We start from the raw sequence: 9,171 nt of genomic DNA, 5'->3' as shown, positions 1-9,171 counted from the left end.
ATTCCTTGAAAAACTCCCTAACAAGCTTCCTCTTACTTTTTAGTTAAACATAATGAAACATTTAAAATGTTGAAACAGCCTCTGCTGTCAAATACCTAGAAACCTTACACTGTGCACTCAATGCACCACTGGCAATATTAAAAATACATATTTAGAAGCGAGAACTTCCGCTGTACTTTTATTTTGATAATGACTGTAATATTATGTCATGCCATTTGATTTTACTGAAGGTTTACTCAGATGCTGTGGATTACCAGGAAAGATTCTGCAAATTAGACTTAATATTTAATTACAAACCATGCGTATAAAAATATAATAGACCAAGACTACCTTCCAACAACAGACTATAATGTCCTCGGGCATTACAATGTTCCACACGTAGCTCCTCTTTAACATTTCATTGGTTGTAAGAGTCTTCTTTGAATATGTTATGTTATTTTATTTGCTGGTAATTCTCGAATCCGAGGGGAATACACTCTGAGGAATAACTGCACTCCTATTTCTGTTTCTTTTTTTCAACAATGAGCAATCTTTTTTGTGACTCTATAGCACTGTATTTGCATTAATATTTATGTGTGTGTGTCATTATCATTTGTCTACTTTATGCACATGTTCCCTGCCCTCATTTAACCCATGCTTTGTTAAAAATAAATATTATTACAAGCCTCTTATAGTCCATTAAAATGTACGTTCTATTCCAGCGTGTACCTGTTTTGAACTGTGACATCAGTCTCAAAAATGTTTTTTCCTGTAATTGCACTTGACAAACAACCCAATGGCCCAAGTAACTGTTTATTGACTTGTCTCTGTACAGAGTGGTGCAGCTTCTCACGGTGCAGTGCCACTGTTTGAGACACATAAGGTGCTGGCTTTGCACCCATCCCTACACGAGTGCCACAGTGTGTAAATGCAATGATCAATTTCAAATTTCTTGAGAGCTGCAGGGAATGCCAATGGTCACACAAACGAATCCATAACCAGAGAATCCAAACTTCTTTGCCTGCAGCATTTTCACTGGGCAGTATCAGCTACTGTTTGTTCCCTCTGTGCTCACATATTCTATGTCCCCCTGGCAGCAAAAGCTAAAAAAAGCCTCATAAAAAGAAGAAAATTGCTGTTTGTATTTGAAAGCATGTGCAGTGTGTACTCTAGTGTGCCTGCCTACTCCAGATTAGTTCAGTTACATAAAACATGTTATTGATACCCCCATTAGTGTTTTTGGATAGTTTTCATGCGTTCACATGAAATAAAATATAAGCTGTTAATACAATGCAATCAATTTTCTAAGCATATATGGATGCAATAGGTTTTGGCGGATTTCTAACAGGATATGAAAAAAAAAATGAAGTGGGTACGTGGGAAAGGAGGAAAAAAAAAGAGATTTCCGCTGTGTCCTCTGATCTTGTTAATGCGAGAAGCCAGGCATCTGGTTATCTGAAAACATATATGTATTTGTTAATGTGTCTCAGGATAATGCAAACTGTGTTAATTCCATTTGGACCTGTAGCAGTGGCTTATTAGATTATTGCATAAATGTCATGTTTATCAGGTTTAGAGATGTAAATGGGAAGAATTAAATATATCCTTTAAGTCTACAAAGAGTTAGTGAACAAGCTCTCCCTGGCTAACAGAGAGCTTGTGTAGAGTTTGGAACAGAATTTGTGGCTGATTGCGACTGGCCCACGTGCCTTTGAGTGTGTGGGTGGTTTATATTAATCTAAGTGAATATTTGGTACTACAGTCATCTCAGAAAGTATTTGGACAATGAAATTGTGTTTGATACTTTGGCTCCATTCTCTTTCTACTTCAAATGTTCAACTAGATGATGCTAATGAGGTTAGTAGGTTTTTCATTTTAGAGTATCTTCAGTTTCAAATTAATATTCAATGAAGCACTCATTCTTTACTTTTTTATTTTATTGTTAGAGTCCTTATCTACCTAGAGGGACACAAGTGCCTCTCTATAAACAAGGGTCTTGTTATGAACAGGGGCCAGAAGCACCGAAGCGCCGCTCACCAGTTCAACCCAACAACCAACTGCACTCCTCTCTGCCCTGCCAAGCTACACCACAACCAGCTGGTGGCAATCTTCAATTACAACACCTGAACCGCATTAACTCGTCAGCCCCGACCCTGAAAGCCAGCAGGTGCTCGAGGGAGACTCGCAGGGGCTCACTGTTACCTGTGGACAAGTCTCAGTTCATGTCACAGGAAAGGGGAGTTGTTTTATTCATTCGCTGCCGTTAACAATGTGGAAATTTGAGATTTGCAGTGGAAAATGGAGCTCTAATCAAAAGACTGAGCCTTCCACCCTTGAATCATGCATGTGCCGAATATACCGTAATTGATTGTCTTTTAATGTGCCAATAAAGTCATAAGCCATTCATGTAATAGGAGTTCCTAGCTTTGTGCAAAATAATAATTCAGATATGATGCAATTCTCATTAAAGTAATAGATGCCATCCTATATTTATGTGTTTCACCCTGTTGGTGAAACATTGTTAAAATGCTTTGCCTTAAAAATATGTCTTCAATATTTCAGTACAATTTAAATTGGTTAAGATATTTGATGTCTAACAAAAAGGTTTTTAATTGTGTAGTTTTTATGCACTTTTGGTACCAGCAATGTTTTCTATCTATTTATATAACAAAAATGCTCATTAGGAAGTTATAATTTTAGTTTCTTTTATCATATTTGGTTTAGATGATGAAATGATGAGCAGATGCAAGTTATATTCCCATTAGAATTCTTTGAAAGGCAACACACTTGGGAAGGATAAAAGACATTTGCTTTACAGTAATTGCACAGGAAGTGGACCTATTATCTGATTTAATGTGTACTTTTTCTTTTTTTTTTTTTTAAAGAAACGATATCATTCTTAAAAGTGAACCTTCTATCATTCAGCCTCTCAGCCATTGCAAATTTTCCTTATGAAGCAAGTCATTATCACAAACTACAATTAATCTCACTCAGAGAATCTTAACATGTCTTCCATCTTGGTGGCAGAAAACCTCATCTTTTGAATTAATAAAAACGAAAACTGAAGCACTGGCTCTGTTTAGACAAGTAATTGTTCAGGTGAAAAAAATAAATTTTTTTTTCCAGATTTCAACCAGGGAACGTTTGAAATTACACAACTTTGAGGAATGTTAAAGTGGATTATATTTTGAGTGGCAGTAAGTAAATTTATCCTCTGTGTTATCATATAGCCATGTCTAAAGCTAGAGTTGGTGAGATTCTTCAAAGAGCAACAAAAGTGTTTAAAGAATTGTATTGGAGATAGATGTGCGATGGTTCATTTTTGCTAAAATAGCACTGAAATCAACTGCTTTAATTCTCCTTCACATAGAATTAACACGCTGGAAACATTGCTCAAAGATTTTGGTTAAATTTGGTGACTGTGAGGGCTATTTGAATACAGTGAACACACTGCCATGTTCAAGGAACCACTTTGGCTACATTCACACTGCAGGTCTTAAAGTTCAATTCCAATTTTTTGATCAAAACCGATTTTTTTGTCTGGTTTTCACACTACAAATAAATTGTGACAGCAAATGCGCTCTAGTGTGAACGGTTCATGGCCCTCAAAGCGGCCCGCATGCGCAAAAGAAGACATCGCTCTGTTTACGGAAGTAAAAATGGCAGCTACAGAGTTAGTAGGTGTTGTTGCAGCAGTCTATCATTTCTCCCCATATGCTAATCAAGTCCAAAACCTCAGTTTCTGTCCATTGACTCGCTCCGTCTCCAGTTTCTGCCACCTTGCTTTCTTGTTTGTGTTCTCCGCCGCTAATAATTGGCGTCTGTCTTGTATCAGTGACATAAAAGATTTAATGCAACATGACCATTCAAACAGCAGTCGCTTTCTAAAACATCAGATATGTATCGGATTCAGTACCACATACGAAAGTGACTAGGTCGGATTTGAAAATATCGTATTTGTGCTGTTCAAACTGTCATACCATGATCGAGTATGGGTCGCATAGGGTCAAAAAAGTCGTATGTGATGCGCTTTCGCCTGCAGTGTGACCGTAGCCTTGGACATGTCGTGAGCTTTGTGACAGGTTGCTGGGCGTACTGTGGACATAAACACATGGAAATGGTCGGCAAAAATTCTAAGGTAGATTCTGGCATTCAAACAATGTTCAGGTGAGGGATGCAAAGCATGCCAAGAAAATATCCCCCACGCAATTACACCAACACCAACAGTCTGCACCATTTATATGAGGTAGGCTGCATCCATTCTTTCTTTTTAGTTAAGCCAAATTCTACTCTTCCCATCCAAATTTTGCAGCAGAAATCAAAACTCATCATAACAGGAAAGGTTGTGATGAGTTTTGAATGTCCAATTGTACAATTTTGGTGAGCCCATGTTAATTGAAGCTTTTACTGTTCTTAGCTGGCAGGAGTGGCATTGTAGTATATGCTATAGCCCATTTCCTTCAAGATTTGATGCATTGTGTGTTCAGAGAAAGCCTTCTGCATTTCTTGGCTGTAACAGGTGATTTTAGATACTGTTGCCTTCCTATCAGCTGTCTGGTCATTCTCCTCTGACCTCTAACATCAACAAAAAGCATTTCTGCCCAAAGAGCCGCAACTCACTGCATATTTTCTGACCAATGTCTATAAACCCCAAGAGATTGTTACCAAATGACAATCACACTAGAGCAGCAATGTCTGAAGCACTCAGATCTGAAATCAACAACTATATGGCATTCAAAGTCTCTTAAATCACATTTCTCCTCAATCTGATGCTCAGTTTGAACTTGGGTAGGTTGTCTTGACCATCTCTAGATTACACGTGACGGAGTGATTAATTATTTGCATTAACAGGCAGCTGAAAAGGTGTACTTAATGAAGTGCATGGTGAGGGTTTAATATTTTTTTTCTCTGTTTTTAGAACATGTGAGGAGCTGACGGGCAAGGTTAAATCAATGATGTTGTAGTACAAGAAACATACCAAGTGCACTTCTCCAGAGTACTTTTTCACTTAAAGCAAATGTCCCGTGATGATGATTCACTCTAATTTACTTCATCAATTTTAATGCAATAATAACCTGCTCAGTTAGTAAAAATGCTGGGAAGTAATATAAATTGGAGAGTTTGATCAGACTAAAAGACTTCATTAAGGACCGTCATTAATTCCACCTATATTTCAGTTATCAATCATTTATATAGCAATCGCCTTGAATGGATGAGCAAAAAAACTGCTGTGTGTTTCTGTCTGTACTTGAAATAGAAGTGTACACACATTGATGCAGATTTGCACTGATCATTCAGGCATTTTCTGCTCTTGTGAAATAACCGTGGTGTCTAGAACATTGTTTTGCCTATTTGAGCTTGAGCAAGAAAGGGAAAAACATCACTAGTTACAAGGCGATGTCTGATCCATATTACATTTGTATACACAGTACTAAAAGACAGATTTTTTTTTGAAGTCATTCAATGGTATAGCAAGCATAGTGTAGACTTTTAGAAGCATAGCTCCCAGGTGCATGATTTATTATATGGAAAGCACATGTAGCTTGGAAAGAAAAACATTGCTATTTGAAAGTATTTAATTGGAGACTGCATTTCAAGACAGCCAGCCCTGCCGCTGGTTTTATTCTAATTGCCAGCAGCTACGCACTTAATGAAGCGAGTGGTGAAGAGTGTGGGTAAAAGAGTGAGAGTGACCAGGTTTCCAAGGCAACAGCAGCGGTAGCTGAGTAGTGTTTTCATCTTGAGGAAAAGGCTACAGGAGAGCAGTGTTTCCCGGCGGTGCTTCCTGCAGCTCCATAATGAATATCTATACAGTAATAGATATATTTGTGGAAATGTTGCAGAGTTGAAAGATGCATGCAAACCTGTAGAGTAAGGCCTTTACAATACACCAGAGAAACAATTTTCCTCCAAACTTCAGGATTAGACTTGAGTAGGACACTTCGCAAGTAGATTATAGCGTACAAGCTTTAAAGTAACTGCACTGGGCCAAAGCTTTGAAAGCCTTCTGTCTCATGGTTTTGAACAAAGAAATGGTCTAGTCATTTTTTTGCCCTGCTTATCTTACTGCTATATAGATCTGCAAACTCTTATGTATCCCTAATCAATTACAGATGTACACAATGGTTCACAATAGCGGTTCAAGTTTTTTTCTTTTCTTTTGCACTCCAGCCTAGGCTCATATAAAAGTTTGGTTATTTTAAAATATCATTTATGAAGAAATTTCTCTCTCTTCCTTTTTGCCAATGGTCCGCATCCATGTGTGTCATGTGTTCCAAGTAGGACACAATATGCCCAGCAGGAAAACAGAGAGATAGGCAGAGCGTAGCCGATGTGTTGCATTAGCCTAACGGTCAGTAATGGATGAAATAAAGCAAAAACTTGCTAAAGGGAATATCCCCAAATCCCCAGTGATTCAGGGATGGCTTTTTCACTGTTTGAATAATATGACCTTGTAATATCCATAATTTATATGGCTGTATACAGAACTGTCAAGATTTTTAAGAGAAGACACTTAGATTTTAAACAAGCCAGTGTGAGCAATGAGGCAATAATCAGCTTGATGTGAACTAAAACAATATCAAATCTGATTCACAATGTCATTAAGCGTCATAAAATCTCTCATTCAAACTAAATCTATGTGAGAATTAAGCTGCACTCATAATATATACAAATACGGTTTACACAACCCTATTAAAAGTATTCTTTTTTTCAAAAGTATTATATATTGCAAAGATTTTTTTATTTCATAGAAAAACTGCATGAGGACATCTTGCAAAACAGCCTTGAGTTTGTATATATGTTTAAATTAGAGAAGAATTATAAGTATGCATCACAATACCCTCAACTTTCTACATTTCACCAGTAAAATACATGCTCCCTATACTTGTGGCCAAACATTACTAACTCATGCCCTGTCATTACTCAAATAAATCTTCTGTCAAATAAATAATTCTTATTAATGGTCATTGCTCAAATTCTTAAGATTTCTTGTGAGTTCTGAGCTTGGTATTCACACTTCTTTATCCCACAAACAACCTCAGATGTTACCACAGGTGAAGCTAGGCTGCTGGACTGTTAAGAGAATCTGATCTGTATAACTGAATTATAAGTCAGGCTGCTCATGAGATATGTATGGAGTTATTGATTCAATTTAACATCTTCAATTTATCATCTTCCTAGCCCCATCTTCATATGACTGTCAATTACCACATGGTCTCGGGTCTCTCCCGTCCAATTCAAGTTGACTTCCCTGAATAGAAAAACACTTCCATGAGTCAAAAAGCAGATAATAACCATAATACTGAGACAGCACATCCCTCAAGTAGGAGGGTCTCCAGTAGAACATAGACACATTAATAATTGATAGATAGATAGAAAGCCAGCATCGCCAGACAATTCTAGGAAGCTCAGTTCCTGCCACAGGAGAAATTTCCAGAAGCAAATAGGTCTTGAAGGTGGCAGTTATGTCATCTTTCACTACAACAGTGAAGGGAATGGCGAGCAGGTTTAATAGACTAATAAATTATAAAATGGAACCCTTACCCTGAGTCAGAATTCAGTGGAGAATGGAAATGTTGTAATGCCTGAGTAACAATTGAACCTGTGCTATTGAGATCACAAAACATCTGTGAAAGGTAAAAAAAAAAAAAAAAGCCGCACCAAGGATGTGGATTGTCTGGTTTGATGAAGTAGTTCTTAACTTATTGGTCTATCAAACACTGTGATGCAGTTTGTACATGCCTCATCAAAAATGCTTCATTTTTTGAGTTTCTATTGCAGAAGTCCCTGTTGAGCTTTAAGGTTAGATGTTATTGATAATATTGGCTTTCTCTCACTCCCTGGGAAGCTGAGAGCTAAAATTAGCAGCAAGTTGAGCATGGCATCAGACCTGATAAACTCAGCAAAGTTACTCATGCAAGGTCTGTTTTGCACGGACAGTAAAAGAAGAGAATGTTGGAGTAAACAAATGCACATCATAAAACTCTTGCAAGAAAATAAGAAAAATGAGATGGGTGCAAGTTTTAGGTCACGTCAGGTTTGTGTGGGCTTTTTGCTTAATTCTGCATTTGTGTGAAGAAAGCAACTGCCCCACGAGGCACCACATATGCCCCGACACTTTGTCAGCAAGATACTCTTTTGTCAATATTGCATTGTGTTGAAAGGGCTCAGATGTGACTGTAGAAGTGTCCACCACAACAAATTGTGTATGTCAAAGCATTCTGTTAGGAGCTGTATGAATAAATATGCAATGTTGCTCAGAGTTTCCTCTAACTGTGGCGGTTCTTAAGACACCTTAAGACATGCCTTAAGACAAGGTCTTGTAAAATCACAAACATGAATCCATCTCTTGCCATGAAATAAAAGGCTGTTAGATCTTTGCTTTCTTTGAGCTATGCCTTGTTAAAGCAGAACTCATACTTCATTCCAACATCCCTTGGAGTTTTCTCGAGTCCAGTACGATTTACTTTTCACTTTTAATTCTCCATCTTTGAGAAAAACTTACAATTATGCCTTGCACTTTCCAGAGCATGTAAGATTTCAAGGTCTCTATTAGACTTTATTTTGTGGTTCAAGTCAGGCCTTTCCCCCATTTTCCAGTGTGCATTGTTCTCAACAATGCCCATATACCTCTGCCTCGGTTTTTGCTAAGCACTACTAGCGAGCTCCACGGGAGCAAAAAGGTTGAATCTACACCATATCCAAGAACATACAGTACACTGCATTCTCAAGAGACATGGACTTGTGATGGCCTGTAATGGTATGTGTAAAAGGCTTAAAAACTCAAGCCTTTAAGGCCCCTGCACAGTGTGTGTATATAGTGTGAATATTTTGAGAGTTTCTACATCTTGACATGGATATATCTTTCCACTTAAAGGCTAAAAGGTGAAAACGGAAGGAAGTAAAAGAGCGTTATGCTTCCCTTCCTTCGTAATTAGCCATTCAGTGCATCTAAAGTATTATACTCATTGTACCGGGTAAATGTGTTGCTTTTTTTTTATTAGATTATAGCATCGCATTCACATGGGTAGATCTAATGTTAAAGTGAATATGAAATTTTACTTGAAAAAGAAATATTTAGGAATGAAAACAGTGATCCTTAACACATCCAATTAAATGTGATTTTGTGAAATCATTTTATGAAATCAGTGTCCCCCTTTTTTTCTTTTTAGCACAGTTCACTGAGATAAT

This window comes from Aulonocara sp. 'chitande type north' Nkhata Bay, linkage group LG10, assembly GCF_057382095.1.
Source record: "Aulonocara sp. 'chitande type north' Nkhata Bay isolate Kocher_YH1m ecotype deep benthic linkage group LG10, A_spYH_male_GT1.1, whole genome shotgun sequence".
NCBI classification, from domain to species: domain Eukaryota; kingdom Metazoa; phylum Chordata; class Actinopteri; order Cichliformes; family Cichlidae; genus Aulonocara; species Aulonocara sp. 'chitande type north' Nkhata Bay.
Note: the sequence above shows the minus strand (reverse complement) of the source record.